The following is a 19946-nucleotide window of genomic DNA, read 5'->3' as shown; positions in this document are numbered from 1 at the left end:
ACTAATCTAGCCATTAGAAGCACACACACTGGAAAGGGGAAATTACTCCTGTCTCTGACAGAGCTGTGCAGAGCCTCGCTGAGGGCCCCAGCACCTGAACCACCAAGCACTCTCAACTCACATTGAACTTGATGAGAGTTAAGAGTCCTCGGCTCCCCGCAGCGCCGGACTTCAGATTTGTGAGTGTCTTACGTGCAAGCCCTGTGTGGAGTGTCACTGTGCATTTGTATGTTCTTTTTATAAGTGTAGTAGTGGTGTCAACGTGTCTTGTACCATTATCGTTTTTACCTATGTGAAATTACCCCAACCAGCCAAAGCTAGAACCAAAACATTGCCATCTTACATGTGCTTTAAGAGCCTGAAGCTTTTTCCAGTAGAATCAGGTGACAGTTTGTAGTTAATGAACTCAAGAAATTTTGCATTAGTTTTAGCTCCTTTGAAATGGACACCTACCAGTAAAGTAGAACTATTGTAATTAATTTGAGCGTATTTGTCTAAAGCATGAGCAAAAAAAGATGACAGAATCAGATAGCTTTACAGCAAAGTAAAACTATCCCCAAAATTTTGAATGCCATCACAACTTATTACCATTTTCCTGAGTTTTATAAGGCAGCAGTGGGTAAGGAATTGCTGTTGCACATGCCCCTGAGTCTTGATTTTACTAAACTCCAGAGATTTATTGTATACACATCTTAAATATTTACTTGATGAGCAATTTGTGGTGTGCTCATATTCTGCTCAGGATTAATTCCAAGTAGTCTCCAATTTAACAGAAAATTCAGCCTGGTGAATCGGGTGATCTGCATCTGTCTTTTCTGTTCTAGGTGTTTTGAAGACGCCAAGGGCAAGAGATGGAAGCATATCTTGAAGAGTAAGAATGACATGACAACAGATATGTCATAAAGAGGAACATTAAGATGTGTCACTTGGTAAGTTCATTTTAGGACAACAGGGAGAAAGGACCAAGAAAGTAGGCACTGATTCAGCCATGAGATGGGAGAAGAACTCCCAGAAGATGGGAGTTGCTTCTGAGGATGTAAAGCTGCAGGTCAAGAGATCTGAGGACAAATACTGAATCATCACTTACCCAGGCAAAGCAGATTAGCCACATTTGAAGCAGGAACTCTACTATTAGCAGGTAGTTGCAGATATATCTAATGTTCACATCAAGACTGTAGGAAATCACAGTTTTGTAGAAGACTGTGGTCCTGAAAATTACACTGTTTCCCTTCCTTCTAGGGTGTTTCCAAATGGATATTCTTTGAGTTGCCTCTACAGCTTATGCAACAACAAGAAACAAATTTGGAGTGTGACCAGACCTGAGAGAAGGTTAAACTCTGTACATCCCCTCTGTTAGTGCCTGGAACCAACATCTATAAATACATCAGCACACACGGGTATCTTGCATGAGCACAAGCCTGTGACTGCTGCATTAACAATTACATTTTCATTCTGAATTAATTCCTTTTGTTTTAAATAGTGTTGTAACTTTTATTGTCTTGTCCAGAGTCAGCAGTGATGGGGAAATCACATTCCCCTTGCCACAAGGATCCTTCTGTTCGAAGCAGTAGCAAACATCTCAGAAACCTGCCAGTGCAGTATTAGGCTGCTCTTCAGATGGTGTGAATTATCACAGCTGAATTGGAATAAATAACACCTGGCCTGTTTACTCAGGGATCTCTCTTGGACACCCTCTGGCAAATCCAGCACAGCTGTTTAAACATCAAAGGGCCAGAACAAGTTTTGCCCTTCAGTGTACCCAGGCACACTCTGGCATCTTCTCACAACCTATTCCCAGCAGGAGGGTGCAAGCAGGTGCCAGCTAAAGGCTGGGTACAAATACAGCCAGAGTACAGACACTCAGCTTCTGTGGGATCTGTGCAGATGCTTCCCTGTGATCTGCCAAAAGCCCTCACTAGGAAAAGAATTGGTGGCCAGTGGCCTGTAGCTCTTTCATCTTAGACCTTACTTGGTTTCTCTTTGCAATAAAGGATGTTTGCTGGTGATGTGGGTACCTGGTTTTGGAGGCAGCATGTCCATATAATAACAATAATCATGGGTTTGGAACATGAACTGTATTAAATGTGCCTGTGTTTCCCATTGGGGCTTTAATAAGCTACAGCATGGCCTACCTGTCACTTCTTGGGTCAAAAACTAAACCAGAAACAGATATAGACAATGTACCTGGCCTCAGATCTCTTGACCTGTAGCATTACATCTCCAGATGCAACTCCCAGCTTCTGGACCACAGCTGAAATAAAGCACTTTGTAGGTGCAGGGATGCTCTGCCTTGCTTTGGTTACTGCTGCTGTACACACCTTTGTCCCTTTCTTTCTCAAGTAATTTGCTGAGCTTCAGGTTGCTGTAAATTATGCCCTGAGGCTTGAGCAGCCCACAGTTGGTCCATATCAGCCAGTCCCCTGCCAGAAAGTCTGACAGCAGTGTTTTGCATACAAATTCAAGTGCCCATCACATGCATTTCATCTCAGACAACCTACATAGGCTGAACACAATATAGCCCACCTCAAAGCCAGAGATGTACCATGAAACAGACATCCCATGACTTACACTTAACTAAACATTCTGTATGGTTTCTTAACAGATTTTTTTCTTGCCTTGAGTTTACTGACATGTGGTTAAACAGAATATAAAATTAATTTGTCACTATATAACTTACTCCAGAAGTCCTCATTTTTTGCAAGATAATCCTCACTAAACTTTCATAAACACTGTAGTTTAAACCCGTAAACTGCCCTTCAAACATGTGTTTAACACTGGGACAGTTTCATCAAAACAAAATTAAAAATCTTCAGTTTTAGCATGAGTGACTTGCCAAGAGCCATGGAAACCAAACAAGCCACAAGTGAGAGTGCTCACTCAAGATACCTTCAGCTGACTTATCTGATGGGCCGCTGCTTCATTGCTTTGGAAAGATATCCTCTCAGACCAGTATGACCATCTCCTCCTTTCCTTGCTTTCCTGGTTATTCATGGGAGCAGTAAGTGCCAGCCGTCTTAGATGACTTCTGGCCACTCTCTATTTGTGAATGTTACATTATGGATGACTAAAAAAAACATGGCTAGAATTGTCTTCCCATGTCTTAGGGAAATTTCTGTTCCCTGTAAGGAGTCTCAGCACCTACAGATGTTGTTTTAAATGATACCTAAAACACCAAAGACTTAACACCATTTCTGGCTTATATCTTTGAGGATAAGACCCCTGTCTTAATTCTAGACACTGGACTGCTGATTCTGTTACTGACTTAGGATGACAACAAGCTACTTTAAAGTACTTCAAATTGATTATTAGGTAATTTTATATGGAATGTTCATGGGTGGATGAACATACAGCAATAAGGGTGTAACAGCCTGTAATTCATTGATTTGATGTTCACGTTTTGTTCCAGGAATGTTAAATCAGGAAAAAAAAAAAAAAAAGGTGTTGTTGCCATTTATGTTTGTCTGTACATTTCTCCTCTTTATACTGAACAGACTACTCACAACGTTAGGAGGTGACTGGTGATTTTCAGATATTCCATGAGATCTAAGGAAACCATGCTAGCTGAAAGATGGCAAGGCTTTACATTCCAATGGTTCAGTCATGGAAACAAAACTTAGAGTTCTAAGATGAGTCAATTAGCTAGGCATGCTTAGTTTTCTTTGGTAATTGTAGGCTTGTTTTCCCCAATAAGGTCAAATGTTAAGGCTTGTTTGGTTTTGTGGCTGTGCTCTTTAGTGTATTTGAAATCCATTACCATGCATGAGGCATTTGTGCCGAAGTGGGCCAACTGAAGGCAGTTTATAAAGTCAAATGCCCCCAGCATTTCCTCTTTTTGTTAAGTTCAGGCAGTTACAACATCCCTTTGGGCTTCAGAAGTTCCATTTGCAGGTCATTCAGGTCTGAGGTGTTTTGTTGTTGGTACCTAAATACCTCATGGCTGGATTCCTCCTTGTAGGAGAGAGCATGTGACACAGGTGACAGTTCCATTTCATATCATGAATAATAAGGTCTCCATTAAAATCACTGACTGCTAAGAGCCCTTTGCCATCCCATCATCTTCCTGCTCCAGATCTAGGTATGGAAGTGAGTTCAGAGCCCACTTGTTGGCACAGCTCTCCATCCCCATTGCAGCCCCACTTTCATGAGGGATTTTTCACAGAGTGCCTGTGGAAGGCAAGAGTGATCCCTGGACACTCCCTGGACATGAATTTGCAGTGAGGGACACAGCATGGAGGGAGCATCACTGAGAACATCCACCCACCTCCAAGGAGCACAAGGACAAGGTGCACCAGTAGGGATTTTGCTCAGTGCTGGGCCTCGTGCAGGAGCAGATTTTGCAAAAGAGTTGGCATCTTTGCAGGAGGGTTAGAATAGATGACCTTTAAAAGGTCCCTTTCAACTCAAACATGATTCTGTGAACAGGACCTACCCAGACCTGAGGCACTTGAGTGGAAAGCCATTATCTTGTGACTTAACCCTTCCTATCCCTTATGATCAAGGCAAATCAAGTCAAAATGAAGGATTAAAAGGCATCTTTTGACAGAAATTTTTGTCTAATCAGAAGGAATTTTGACAAGAAGCCAAAATTCCCTGTTTGAACAGAACATTACTACATCCCCTGATTCTGCTAATGCTCAAACATTCCCCAGCCTGAGTAGCTGCCCTTCTGGCACCCAGCTGTCCTGCACAGGATCTAACAAAGTACTATCCTTCAGGAACACTGTATCCAGAGTCATCACACCCTTTGTACAACCTAAACACAAGGGCTTCATCCTGAACACGTGAGCATGAGGAGGAGATGGTGCTGCCCATTTCTTCCACACTCAGCTACCAACACCGCAGTGGTGGCACTCTCTGCCACCAAGAGGTGCCAGGGACGATGCAGTCACCGTCCTCTAGTGCAGCACCAGCTCCCTCCTCATCAGCCAGGGATTACACAGCAAGGGATGTTGACGTCCCTCAGGTCCCTGGATGAAAGGACAGCTCTGTTAATGACCCCTCCCTCCCAGGAGGCTGCTCCAAGCTCCTGTGCTCTGGCCAGGCCAGCTGCAGACACTCGCTGGCTGAAACGAGGCCAGGAGAGAAGAAAGAGGGAAAGATAAACCAAGCTGCAAGACAGAGCAAGCCAGGGAGAGCATGGCATTGTAACCAGGCTGTTGGGCTGTCTGGGCACAGGAAGGCAGCTCTTGTATTTCAGACCTGTTACCCAGTGTTAGGTGTGTCCCTGGTTTGCAAAAACAGTCTAGGTGCCAGAACAGAAGCAAGTGTTGAAACAGTGCCTCTTTGCAAAACAGAAGTCATGTTTTCATCTGGACACCAGACAGTTTTGCTCCACCAAAAAATCAAGTGGGTGGTTCAGAAACCATTTTTGACACTTAGAGGTTTAAATAGTGTTTCTCTCTTTGTTTATTCCCACACCTATAATGATCTGTGACGCTTTTCTTATTTACAGTGTTTCAGAGCAAGAGCTCACACATCTAATGCTGATTAATGCTGCTGGACTGAGCAACTGGCTCCCCTGTGGATATCCTGTTTTCCTGTGAATCATCACTCCTTCTTGAGACATCCTCCAACTCAGATCAAAGGTCCCAAATGTATTAGATATGAAGACATCAGACAGCTCTAACAGATTAGAAAAGACACACATAAAGAAATGTGTCCCAGCTTCTCCCTCCTGTCCTGCTGAAAACTGGCACAGTGAACACAATCCTAAGCTCTTGTTATAAAAAGTAGAAAGACAAAAAGAAGAAAAATGGAGAGAGACTTTGGGAATGTAGTTTACCCAAAGATTTCTGCAATTTGCCCTTTTTAGGTATTTGCACTTTTGTATTTACTTCATTCTCCCTTACAGTTGGGAACTTCTCAGGCCAGATTCTCATCTGATGGAAAATGACATCCGTGAGCTTCAGCAAAACCTGCACCCAACTGCATCAGCAGAGGACTTGGGACTATCCCTTTAAGCACTGAGCCTTGCCTACAAACACAAAAATTAAAGGAACATGAGCACCTGTGGTCTGTTTTTTTAAAGTTTATGTAGTCTACTGCATCCTCCGTGGTTTTATTCAATTTTCCATATGGCTAATGAACAACTGAAAGGGTCCTGTGCCAGTGAAATGCCAAAACCTGAGGTCATGAGGTCAAACTAGATTATCTTAATAGTCTCTTCTCCTCTTTCAATCTTTGCACACAGGTTTTATCTCATAAAGGAGTTAAAGTCTTTATTTCAGCAACGTTTGATCTTTAAGATTACACAAATAATTAGTCTTTTAAGCTTCTGAGCTTTTTTTAAAATAGAATTTTAAACTCTCCTTTTAATGGATGTCTTTTAATCCTTATGTTTAAGTATAAGAGCCATGCTTGATCTAAGAGGACAGACAATGTGTTTGGATAGAAAGAAGGGCATTTTATGGGAATGTTTGAAGAATGCATTGTGTTTTTTTAAGAAGCTCTTCCACCAATCAGTGGAAAGAGCTGACTGAGGGACCAGAGGACAGTCTTTTGTTGACATGAAGCTCCTATCAAAGAAGATAGGATGTGCTGCTCCTACAACTTAGAGTGGACTGTGCCAGGCTTTTTTTTTTGTCCTAGACTTCTAACTCTTCTTGTATTCTTCTGCACTTGGAGGGGAAAAGAAACCCTTTTAACCTTATGCACTGTGACTACTCACTTGAAGGCAGTGGAGGAAAGAATACCCAGCAGGAACACACTCTGCAAACACTCAGCAAAATCATTGGATCTGCATATTTTTAATCAATGAGGTCTTGGCAAAATAAAGGGTGGTGGTTTTTATCCAGACTGTAGTTCGTCCAAGTCCCTGGGTGGGGTTCAGCTGTTTATGTTTTCTTTGAGGAAAAATGTCCTCAAGATCCGGTGCTGAGTTGTTCTTTGCCTCCAAGAAAAACCCCCAGTGTGGGAGTACTGGCATATGGCAGGGCTGTGAGAGGCATGCGAACTGAGCCCAGAGTTTGCCCTTGATGCAGCTCAGGCAGCCATCAGGGCCGCTGCAACCACCTAAAGGAGGTGGGACTTGGTTTGAAGGAACTAGGGTCAAATGACATGAAAAATATTAACCTTCTCCATAGGAACAGAAACCTCACTGCCCATTCCTGAGAACAAATGGACATTCTCTTTTATTTTCAGTATCAGTGGAATTTCTGTTGTTTTTGTGACCTTCTCCTTTTAATTAGACCCATGTATGCAATACACATGTAGAAATGCACTGGAAATAGTGATGGATAACATTGTTTTCCAACATTTGAAAGAGGAGGGGGGCAATTGTTGGTATGTCCAATCTGGGAAGCAGTAGGAATACCACAGCACATGCTCGAGACTTTGCTAGGCATGTAGGACATTAAACCAGATGCTTCACCTCCCCCACATTCCTCCCTGCCAGGGCAGGAGGGAGATGGGGACTGCTGCCTTTTTATCCAGTGCTACCCTGCTCCTCAAAAGGGCTCAGCCTCTTACCTCCTCCTGCTAGGGACCATCTACTGAGCGCACTCATGTTCTGTACGTGCATGGTAACACAGTTTTTTCAGGCCCAACAAGTCATGCCATGCCTTGGGTTGGAATGTGTTGTATTGCACTAAATAGTTTATTTAGTTGTTGTTTTGGACTTTAGAGGCCATCTCATTCCAACCCCCCTGCCATGTGCAGGGCTGCCCCCCTTGTGGAATACTGACCAGAAAATAAAGATGTTGGAGTAATGATGATGCCAAGCCATCACTTCCCAGGGGGGAAGTGGAGCTAGAGGTTATGTGTGTCTCACCAGCAATTGTCTTGTGAATTTCTGGCCCAGCATAAAAAAAGAGAGCTCTCTGAGAAGGGGTTGGAATTTGATGCTTGGGAAGGTGATGGGAAATACTTTTCAAATATTTGTTTGGGCCAGAAAATTAAGACAAAGAAGACAAAGCCTGGCCTCAGCATTGTCACAAGCAGTGCCCTACTGCCTTTGGGAAGGCCAGGATTTCACTTGTGGATTTTTAACGCTGGCACAGAGACAATATCTTACAACAGAGCGTGGGCATTTCTGGCACTGTGGGGATTGCTGCTAATGACACCAGAAAGTGTTTTTGTTTTTTTTTTAACCTGGCATTGCTCCTTGGAGCAAATTAAAGTTTGATACGTTCACATTTCTATGTGTCATTTACCCAGACACCTACTGCAGGGCCTAAAGCTTGTGGCTGCTGGAGAGATTAAATCCTACTAACGTGCTTTTCCTAACACACTGAGGGAATCTGGAGTCTCTCCTTTTGAAGCTGACTTGCTATTTTGACTAATTGCTTCTGGTAACAGTTAATAGCATTTTGCAAAGGCACTTCATCTGCTGACAGCAGATTGATGTAAGGAAGGGACACAGTTCACGTTTCCAAAGGGAGCATTGGGAAACCCATTACCAGCTTCATTAATCTGTTAATAATAAAATTAAAGTACAAATAAAATGTGACAAATTGAGCTCTGTTGTGAAAGTCACTTTAACAGGAGGCTCTGAATAAAGGTCAAAACAGACTCTGATTTCTGCTGTATTATAACAGTAGAATCAGAGGAGAGCATTGTAGAAACACTGTAATTAATCTGGCAATACTATAATTGTCCCCAAACGATAGAGAGGTTGAGGAGGGATTTTTCTTTTCCTTTTTCCTTGAGAACATTTACAAAACCTAGAACGTAAAGCTCTGTCACACAACATTTAAGTGCTAATCCAATTTCACAGGAAGCTTTCCACAATGTAGGAATGGTAGATAGGCTTGCTCTCACTGCCTGTCTGCTGCATCAGTCAGAACTCAAGTTTACCCAGCACAAGGGCAAAAGAGAGAAGAAAAGCCCTGCAGGTGTAGATCTTCTAACAGCTGCCAAAGAAACGAGCCTGACATTGGACACTGGCTTCACCAGAGTCAATCAGCCAGATCAGACATCCCTTTTCTGGCAAGGATGGCACTGGCTTGCCAAACTTGTTTAAAATTAAAATGGGTTTACTTTTAGGGTAATCCCCCAAACCTATTGATACTCCCTGCATCAGCCTTCCTAGCCACATTCAAGTTAGCAGGATATCTTAATCTAGACTCTATTCTTAAATAATCCTCCTGCTAGGACCCTCAGCTAAAACTGCAGAAAAACATATGCTAAGAATGAGACTGATTCATCTCTCTAAGGCACAGTGTGAATAGGTTCTGTTGAAAAAGATCAAATTTATCAAATTCCTTATTACTGTTGAGCAATTGCCCCAAAAGCAGTCAGTCAGTCACAGAGCATAATTTGGAGCCACAGCTGCAGTGAATGGAGAGCTCCTGCAGCCTGGCAGAGCAGCCTCTGCTGGGAGCACCTGAACCAAAGGCATGCTATTAAAGAACCCAGCCAGGCAAGCAAATACATAAACACGTTAATGTGAAGTGTTTGAGGGGAATGGCTCATTAAGTCAGGCAGAATAACAATGCAGAAAACTAATAGCTCTATTTTAAAAATCGGCAGGAGGAAAAGGAGAAAGTTGTCCTTTAGTTCTATGTGAGCCAAAAGGAGTCTGTAGAGCCTCCTCTTCTCCAGTCATTTCAGGGATAATCCAGACACTAAAGAGACCAGATTTTCAGTTTGAGAAGCACCATATGGAGTCAGCTATGTCAGGAAAGATGCAAGGGGAGGGGAAGGATAAAGAATAAGGGAAGGAGAACACCATTGTTACCTGGTCACATGGAAGATGTGAACAGCTAGGTGAGGAATTGCCCCAGAGCTGATGGGTTGAGGGTCTGGGTAAGGCAAGAAGCCTGGAGCAGATGCCCATCAGTGTGAAAACACTCATAGATTGGAAATGGGATATAAACTGGGCTTAGCAGCCAGAAATTCATGTGGGTTGTGAGAGGAGCTCTTAGGGAGAGAGGCAGACCATTGGAGGGGGAGAGGGCAGCAAGAAAGCTGCTGCCTCTGGGTGGATGAATTTTTCATTAGCACAGTGGCCTCACAGAGGAAGGAGCAGGACAGAGGCTCACATGAGCAGATCTTTCTGCCACAATGTGTAGCAAGAATCACTCTTGTGCTGAGACTGATTTTAGACTGCTTTAGACTCAGACTGCTTACTTTACACTGTCTCATATTTAATATCTATTTGTGATAAACATCAAGTCAGACCTCTAATTCTTGTGGTAGTGATTTGAGCACTAGAAGTGCATCAATCCAGTTCAGTTTGGGTTCACAGAGAGCTAAGTCATCTGTGCATGGGGCAAGATTTTGGGAAAAGCAATGATGGGCAGGCCCAGGATTGAAGCTGCTTTGGGATATGGAAGTAACCTGCCTTGAATTTTCTTTGTCAAGGACTTTCTCCAGCTAAGAGAGTACTATTTCCTACCTCCTTGTTCCCATTTCCCACCAATTTTCCTATAATTTTGAAGTGGATCTTTCTCAGACAGTGTTTGTATAAGGCGAGGAAGACAAGCTCTGGCATCTCTATTTCCACCTGCTTTTCTCTCTTCTGTTGAGCAGAAATTTGTGCATTCTTGACCCAGTGTGAGCCTGAGGGATGTGGCCACAACAACTGTAAAAGAACATCCCCAGGTCTGTTTGATACCACCAAATTCCTGAGTGTCCCTCCAAGTCTTTGCTGACCACATCTGCTGCACCACAAGGAAGGCAGCTTTGTATGGCTATTGGTTATGTATGGGATCCTGCAGCTGCCTGCTGTAAAAGCAATCATGCCTCAGGCTTTTATTTCTCTATAATATGTGTTTCTCTCATAATTGCTTTCATTTTTGCCTTTCCCAAGAGTTCTGCCTTGTAAAAAATTAGAGAGAGCAACCCTATGAAGAGAATTAATATCAAATATGGAATGGCCAAACACAGCTTCGATAGTCCAGTCAGTCAGTATATTATAACTCTGGGATCAGAATTTGCTCTAAGTCATTCCAACTCTGCAATTTAATTCTTCAAAGGCACTGTTATTATGGCAAAAACATGGCCTTGCTGGCCAAGCACCAAGAGCATCAGCTGAGGTAAACATCTACATGTCTATCTCTTGTGCCAGGGTCATCTGTAGGAGCAACCATCACAAAAATTGCCATACAGTCTAAATGGCTGCTGTCTCTCCTTCAAGAGGCTCTCTTTAAGCTCTTCTGGGCTTGTTACACTAAAATAAAAGAGTAGGTAATAGGAAATAAATCAGCTTTTAGCAACAAAATAGTACCCTGCTCATGGAACGGCAGAGAGAAGTATAAGTGATGGTAGCTTGGAAAACCAAGCTATTAAATCTCAAACAAGGGTGTGGTTTTTTTCTTTTTTTTTGTTTTTTTTTTAGGGAGGGGCAGAGGAAAAAATTATTCGATCTGGCAAAGAATAAAGAAGCAGCAAAGACCTGAAGCTAGAAGCTTAAGTGAGACATGTGAGTTGTTACAAAGATAGAAGGCAAATAAGGATACATAGCCAATATGAGAAGAGTTTAATATGGAATGTTCCCCATTCCTTTCAGTCCTATGTCAATATTTGGATAACTTTCTCCATGGCTCAATCACAACTTCTGAGCTGACACAGAATTTATTGAATGAGCCTCTTTGGCTCCAATTAAACAAAAGATAGAGCAGAAGAGTACTAATGCTCCCATGGCTGTAAAATTTATAGACATATGAATTTATGGGAAGGGAGTTTGCTTTTAAGATCCCAGTGTCTGGTTGGTTGCCTGGTGTGAGGGAAGGATGAATCTACCTGCAGGGATATGTGCTGGACACCGAGCCATGCTTGCCCTCGAGGCACTCAGTGTCACCAATATCCTCAGCTTAGAGCTGGATCCAACTGGGTATTTTCAACACATTTTCTAGGGCAGAGCTTCTATCCTAAAGTCCAAGCCTGAAACCTGCCATGATTTATGTGCTTGACCCACTGCAAGCAGTGTAATTGACTGGGGGAATGGTTACCACATCAATCACAAACCATAAAGCCAGGTGTATATGAAGTCCAAGGGGCAACTTATTGCTACTAAACTAAAATTCTGCAGAGTTGAGTGTGTGTTTGAAGTTTCAGGGCTCAGAAGGTTCAGAACAAGTATAGGTGAGAAAATATTATGCTGTTTTGCAGGCCTGGACACTGTGGTCTCCTGATCAATTTAAGGACATAGATTATACCTTGGTTGTGGAGGCATGAGGAAAGATCTATAATCAGAAAAGATACTGATAACTGCTGAATTGGGTTTCCTCTTCCTTCTGGAAGGTAGCATCTCCCAGGCTTGGCAGGTCAAGTTCCCCAGGCAGAAACAGCAAGCTCTCAGCAGGGGCATGGGGACACTCCTGCAAGGAAGGGACTGCCAGTGGCAGGCAGAGCCCTGAAATGCCTGTGTCCTTGTGCTTGGAAGAAAGAAGGTGTCATCAGTCAGGAGTGGAGCCAGAGGATGGGAAGAAAGGTAGGGGTGGGTCAAGAGCCTGGGGATCAGCAATGCTGGACATTTCAGAGCAGAGGAAATAAAGCGCTCACATGTTGGGGGGATCAGGACTTCATGGCTTGTCTCCTCTCTGCAAGCAAGTTCACACCAGGGACAGACGTGTGTATTTATCTGTAGGTCTCTGCCTCAGCTGTCTCCCTCTAAGGAGAAAGGAAGCCAGTAAGGCCAGCAGGTTAGCAGGTGCTTTGGCAGCCTGAGCAGCAGGAAACACACAGCTGGGTTACAGCTATCAAGTCTTCATCAGGACCATGGGACTCCCACCAGTGGGATTCTCTTTCCCCCTCCCTCCCCTCTCCTCTTACACTTGCCAATTTTAATTTCATTTTAGCTCTAAGAGTCTCTTTGCTCCTGACATTTCCTCATATCTTCCCCAAGTAAACCAATATTTATGACATTAAATATATTCACTGTGCATTGGTATTAAGCAATTGCTTTTAAAAGATAATCTTCCTCTTTCTGTTATTACCCCTTTATTTCCACTGCTACTTTTCTTGGTGACTTATATGTGGAAGAAATTACTGCTATTTTGTCTTGAGGTTTCCCTGAGGATCTTGTCAAAATGAACAGTCCTTTTACTAAGCTTTCCTATACAGACTGAGCAGAAATAAAATGAAATAATTGAATGGCTCCTGAAAGAATCCACTGCCTAAAACCCTGGGGAAAAATAGTGAAAGCCTTTACTGATGCACAGTGTTTATGTTCTGCAGAGGGTCTCACGGCATCATCCCCATCAGCAGCAGCTCTGAGAGCTTTCCAGGCGTGCAGTTAAGTGATGTGACTAAAAAGTGTCACCTGTTTGTTCTCACAGCCTCTCCCCACTGGGAGAAACCCGTGTGGTGGAGAGCCTTGTTTTGCAAGTACATTACTTCTGTTTGAGTCATAATTTTATTACTGTTTTTAGTATACTTGTTATCATCTGTATCCATTAAAGAAGTTTAGTGGCACTCAGGGAGTGAGTGTGTCTCCTGGATGCCTGTTCTCCTGAGTGCTTTGTTTTTCAGTAGGAGATTGAGAAAAAAAAAATTAGTGTTAGGAAAGTTTTTCTCAAGTTAGAAATAAGAGGATGAATTTCACACTAGTGATACACTTAATTTAATTTGTGCCTACAAATTGGCATGATGAAAAATGTCTTGGCTTATTTTGCTGTGCAAAAATATCCTGCATCCATGCAAAGTTGTGATTGCCACAGCCCCAGGCATGGTTGTGGCATGAAAACCCTGAAGTTCCTTTGTCTTTTTATACAAAGCCTATGAGGTTTCCTCGACTTTGGAATTTTCCCTTCTAGTTGGATCAAACAGTCCAAAGCTGTTCAGTTTTCTGGCTCATCTGTTCCCCCCGCTACTTCTCAGAGAGTGAGAATTAATGGGCTCAGTCCTGCAAGACACTGATCCTTCTGGCACCAGTTCAGCAAACCACTTATGCAAGGGTTTAAATTTTAACTGCCCAGAAGCTTCTGAGGTTAATGGTACTGTACCAGGGACTTCAGTGGGATCATCTTCCCTGACCCTGCGGCCTGACCTGCTGACATCCCTCTGGCTCCCACGCTGCCATAACTTGGGGGTGACCTCAGCACATGTTTGTTTATCCTGGAATTAAATGGGTATGTGGGGACTTTACTGGATCTGCCTTACACTGCCCAGCCCTTAAGTTCAGATATCCACAGAGCAGTCACAAGGGGACAGCAGATGGGGTGGGATCAGCTCCATGATGTTGTCCAGCAGCAGCCAGCTACCCTGGCCATGAATTCCTTCAGGCACCCAGGACATGGGCAACCTCTGGGAGGGGCACCCTCCTTCTCATTGTCCCATGACATGTTGTGAGGGTTTTTGCGCTCCAAAGTGTTTCATAGTGTAAGGAAGGTGGCGTTGGCACTCAGGTTTGGGTACCTAGGTTTCTGGGGCCCTGGATCTCAGAGGTTTCCTGCAGTGCCATGTTGTACTGGGGAAAGGAGAGGCCACCATGTCAAGAAATACCTGTGCATGAATACGGGTTCTCATGAGTTCTTTGTTCCTTATAGAAACAACAACAACAACAAAATTCATCTCAGGCATGATCATTCACAAAACTTATGAACCTTTGAAGGCAGCCAAAATTGACCCATCCTTTTTTCTTGAGAGGGGCAGGGGAAACAATCTCCACTGGTCCCAATTACTCTGTTCGCTAGAAAAAATATTCCCATGTAATGACCTCAGCAGGGAGTGATCAGCTCCTTTTGTGTATTAAATTAAACCTCTGGGGGGACATTAGACCCTCTAATTCGTATTTCTCAGATGCAATTTAAGTCTTTCATCAAAAAATCTCATAATATCTGAGCACTGCGATACCCAGTAGATTCATTTTCATGTGGAGGATGAAAATAGCCAACAACATGTTAACAAATTCCATGGGGAGACCAATTGGAATGATATAAATAATCTAACATGGGCACAAATTTGAAAATATGCTTCTTTATGTCTCGCTGAGAACAAAAAGGCTGTTTTAAACACTTTCTTTATGTTAAGATAGAGGTGAGGAAAACCTCCCTAGCCTGCTCATTAAGAATGGAGTACATGAGCAGTTTCCAAAGGTCAGAGCCCCAAAATGATGCATCTCTATTTCTTACTCAGAAAAAATTCTCTGTGCCAGGAAGACTGCTTGCATGAGTTGTCATCGCTTCTGCTGCATTAAACTGACCGAGGAAATGACAGCTTTGCATGAGTAACAACTTTCACTTAGAGATAACTGCAGAGAAGAACACTGCTCCCTGTGCAAAGAACTGATCCTGGATCAAACATCATGTTTTGAGGAGCACGTGTATAATTTCCCAGGTTTGGGTTCTTTTCTGAGAATTGCCTGTGAGTGTAGGACAGCCCCAAGCCTCAAAATGCTTCCTCCACCTGCATCCTGTGAGAGCACTGCTATGATAGAAAACATCAGCACAAATGGGCCTTAGACACAATTTAGCCCCTGGAGTGGGTGGCATTTTATGATGGGAAAAGCAGCATTCCTCCCCTTCCAGCTGGACACTTTATCTAACACCATTGCTTATGACAGCACACTGATGGATGCATGTCTCTGTGACAGCTCTCCTCCTGAGGAGAAGCAGAGCCTTTGGTAGGATTCTCAGCCACACTGAGAGCTCAGGGCAAGGGGGGTTTCTGTGCAGCAAATGCAAAGCTACAGGATGATAGCCCAGGTCAAGGAGAGGGAGGATATGGCTGGGTGTAAAAAGGGGCAGCTGGGAGAAGAGAAGAAAATACAACAAATTATCAAATAAACAGATACTTTTGCAGTTCAAGTGACACTAAAATATCTAGAAGTCTCAGAGAAGAATAATGGTATTATCAGTATATTAGGAACTTTAAATAATTTTAATTATGATTTTGAGCATGAAACCTGCTTTAGTAGTGTTCAGCATCTGTTGTTGAAACATTTTCCATTGGAACCCTTGGTTTTTGCATATGTCTACATATTTACTGCTATTAAAATAGCATATGAAAAGATGCTTATCAGCCCATCCAAAACATATTTTCTGGCATACAAATGCTTTAATCTATTTTTGCATTTAATGATCTATAAATAAGCAAACTAAGACATAGTCAAATACTGCACATGCAAGCCATGCATACATCAGGTACTAATTTTCAGCATCTACTCAATTTGTCCAAAAAAAACTGAGCAGAATAAGCCTCCTAAGCCCTGGTTAGTTCATTGGGCTGAGGCAGAGTACAGTTACAGTGGCCTATGAAAAGCAGAACAGGTCGTCAGGCCTATTTATGTCCTTTTCCTGGTGGATTTGTGAAGGATAGAGTTTGCAAGAAGATGTGGCTGGTGAATGATGCCACTGCACTGGAAAAATGACCTGGGGTAGGCACAGCTGTAGAGTGTGGGTGCAACCTACAGGTACAGGTTATCCTGCTGGGAAAAGGCAAAAACCCCCAAACCTTTGCTTTTCCAGAGACAGTCCAGACTGAGGAGACCTAACACATGCTGCCATAGCCCATGTGGTTAACCTTTTGAAGAGAGACCATGATTTATCATCACTCGGTACAAACTCTTCATGTCTTGCAAGGTAGTAAATGAAATTGTTTGTTTAACCAAATCCTGTCAAATCACTTTATTTCCTGGAAAGCTGTCCGGAAAACCACAGAGAAGCTGTAACAGGCATGTCCACAGGCATGGGAGAAGCCAGCTCCCATTCACTCAGGCCATCTGACAAAGACTGATAGCAAGTTCTTATTTTTGTCATTGCAAGGGCTACTAGGCATTTCCTTCTGCTCTCTTCTTCTCTCTATCTGTTTAGATCCTTTAATGTTGAGTTTATGTGGCTCAGTTTATGCAGAGCTCATCAAGAGCCTGTTCCTGCTGTAATTCCCACCACCAGCCTGCTCTGGGAGAGCACCAAGGAACAAAAAAGAGGTGAAACTGCCAGAGAAAAAGACCCATATGTTATACAGGAACTCCTTTGCAATCAAGAATATTAAAAGGATAAAAATTGATTCATAATGAATTCAGGAGGCTCTCTCTAAATATTTTAACTGCCTGATATTATCTCATTGAAGAGACACTCCAGCCTCACTAAAACGTGTTGTTACACAAGCAAAGCACTCCAGCATTGATTTTTCTCTTGCTGAGGATTATGAATCAACGTGATTTAAACAACTCTACTCCTGAGAGTAATGACCAGCCCCTGAAAGTTTAGCCAAGCACAGGAACTTTCTGGACAGAGGCAGTTTTGCATCAGTGCTTCTAATTACATTTGAAGACATGGATTGTCCATTAATATTTGACCTCTAATTATGTTTTTAAGAGGTGGCTCTGTTGAAAAACAGTTATATCGTGAAGATATGTGCAGAATCTTAAATGAAAGCAATTTTTTTAAACTGTGCAACACTTTCTCTTGAATGAGCAGGTCTGTTTTTAGCAACAGGCCAGAGGGGCCCTCCCAGTAGCATCAGTCGTGTCCTGAAGGCTTGTGAACCTGATATGGGAGTTGTGGTTATGAGCTGCAAGTGTCTAAGCTAAAATGCAAGTAGCTGCTGCCCTGGCTTGCATCTGAGGGCACTGAAAGGATCTAACTGTGGTAGCTGTGAGGTGCAAGAGCTGCTGCAGGCTCCCCTCCACCTGCATGCCCATCCCATGGTTTTCCTATCGGCAGGACTGAGCTGAACTTGCTCCAAGGCATCCAGCACCTGCCTGTTGTGCAATATTTCTTACTTAGGCAAGAGGGAGAACAAACCTTCCCTGCAGAGTTCCCCGAGAGTAAAAATACAAACTGTAGCTATTGGTGAGTGTTTAGTGCTGGAATCGTGAACGAATTTGCTTGGCCTTGCACTTCCCACTGCAGCAATCAGCAGCTGTTTGCTGTCTGTGGTGGCTGCCAAACACAGCGCCCTTTTGGAGAGCAAGGAGCCTTGCAGGGCCCTCCTGGTGCTGGCAGAGTTTATAGTTCTCTCTCCAGGATCCCACCACTTGCCCCAGGCTGAGAAAACTGTGAGTTTCTTTGCTGTTTATCATCTACCTCCTCTTTCCACTAAACCCCCCCAGCCTCTGAGCTGTCCAGATGTGCTGATATCATCCAGGCCCTTGCATAACTTTCCTCTTGGGGAAGAAAAAAAACCAAAACGCTGCAGTAGCAGTTCCTATGGAAATTTATTATTTTAATAAGATCCTCTGAAGCACTCAAAACCAAACCAACAGCTGTTCAGAGATCAGTTGTTTCCCCTGAATTCACTGAATTTCTGGGTGAGCATGGACTTATGGGATATAAATTTGAACGCTTCTAAAACCAAAGCTCAGAAAACTTTCAAACCAGAAACAATATCTTGACAAAGCTGAAAACTGAATTTAGCATTCAAGTCCCTGTTTTCTTTCCCCTCTGGACATGAGAGAAAAGATCCCTGGTTTATTGCTCTGTTACTAAAGGCACCAAACAGCTTTAGACGTAACATAAGGAAATCTCTTGTGTTAGACTTAGGGCCAAATTGCAAGGGTACACCAGAGCTTGCATTAAGAAAACCACACACACATACTCTCTTCCTGTACAGCCTCTGCAGACTTCACTGTGCTACTTCTGACTTACACCAGCACAGGAGAATGGGAAACCAGTCCCAGTACGGCAGGAAGGAGTGCAGGGTGACGACAGGAATCTGCAAAACCTTGCGTGGTTTGGAGGGAGGGATGTAAGGATCCTCCATGACAGGAACTAATGATCATAAAGCAGAATGAAAATGAAATAAAGGATGTATCTTCTTCACAGGAAATACAAGTGAGCCATAGGAACTGGCTGTGAGATGCTGTGAACAATAAGGCTCATCTGTTTTCTGAAAACTAGGTAACTCAGTGGAATAGGAATCCATGGAGAGCTACTACATTCAAAAGCACCACCCCTGGCTCAGGACGTCTTCTGTGACTCATGGGGGTGACTCACGTTATTTCCTTCTCCATTCTCCCACTCCTTCCTAGGAATCTGCCTTGGACTGATGTTGGTGGCTTTTGGTCTGACATAGCACAGGTGTCCATGCATGTGGAAAGGAATTTTGGCAGGATGACATCCTTCCCATAGCAAAGCATGCAGAATGCACAAGGGATTTGAAGGGGATGCAGTGTAGCACCTGGGCTCTGGAGGAGGGTGAGCTAGGTGAGACAATCCTAGGAGAAGGAATAGACTCAAAATCTTGTCTATTTTTTTGGTTTTCCAACCATTGGTTGACAAAAACTCTCCAGGATCCCACTGAAGACCCTTGCGGCAGCTCAGCCATTCTTGGGTTTTGACTTTAAAGACTTGCAAAAATTTCAGTGGTTTGGATTTGTTGTTTTTTTTTTTTTTAATACAATCATTGCTCAGGGTTATATTTACCATGCTTACTTTAACAGCATTTGGCACAGAGGCTGTAGAAGTTTCTGTTTTTTTTCCATACACAGATGCCCCTTAAGAATCAGACTATTTATGCTACTGCCTGGAAAAAGCAAAAACCATCCTGTCTTAGGACATTTTTGTAAAGATTTTTCCATGTCGTGCTTTGTTTTGTTTTTCAATTAAACATGAAACATGACAGATGAGAAAAGGTTGCTTCCTTTATCTTGTACATTCAGATGGAATTTATTTCCCTTTGAATCACACCTGATTAAGCCCAAAACCTTGGTCTTACAGCAGGTCTGCAGTATAATGCCTATAGATCTATGCCATCATCCTTCACAGGTGTGCAAAGCAGTGTGAGAACTAGTTACTTGCTTTGCTCACATGGAAAGTTAGTGTAAACTGTTCAGAAACTGTGACCCTGACAGAGTTTTATTTGTAGAAGGAAAGTGAACAAACTTGCTGGGCTGTGTGGGGAAATATCCACACCTATTTTCAAGTCTGGCAGTGCTGTCCTTGTGCAGAGGTGTGGGATGAGCTACTAAGATAGCTCTGCTCCTCTCTGATCCCTCGGGTGAATGTCCCTGGATTGGGTTGGATCAGGCATTGCTGCCCTCCTCCTCTGCATTCAGCTCTTCAGCATCAGACACTGACAGCAGCTGCTGTCCTCAGCTTTCCAATTTCCCTTCTGTGCAT

At 43.2% G+C, this 19946-nt stretch overlaps 1 long non-coding RNA gene across 1 annotated transcript in view; it reads right to left on the bottom strand.

The window, feature by feature from the left end:
• LOC118684274 (uncharacterized) overlaps positions 1-19946 on the bottom strand; it is a 51208-nt gene that overhangs the window by 16323 nt on the left and 14939 nt on the right. The window lies entirely within an intron of this gene.

The sequence above is a fragment of the Molothrus ater genome, chromosome 1, assembly GCF_012460135.2.
Source record: "Molothrus ater isolate BHLD 08-10-18 breed brown headed cowbird chromosome 1, BPBGC_Mater_1.1, whole genome shotgun sequence".
Lineage (NCBI taxonomy): Eukaryota > Metazoa > Chordata > Aves > Passeriformes > Icteridae > Molothrus > Molothrus ater.
This window is presented reverse-complemented; position numbering and strand designations above follow the sequence as displayed.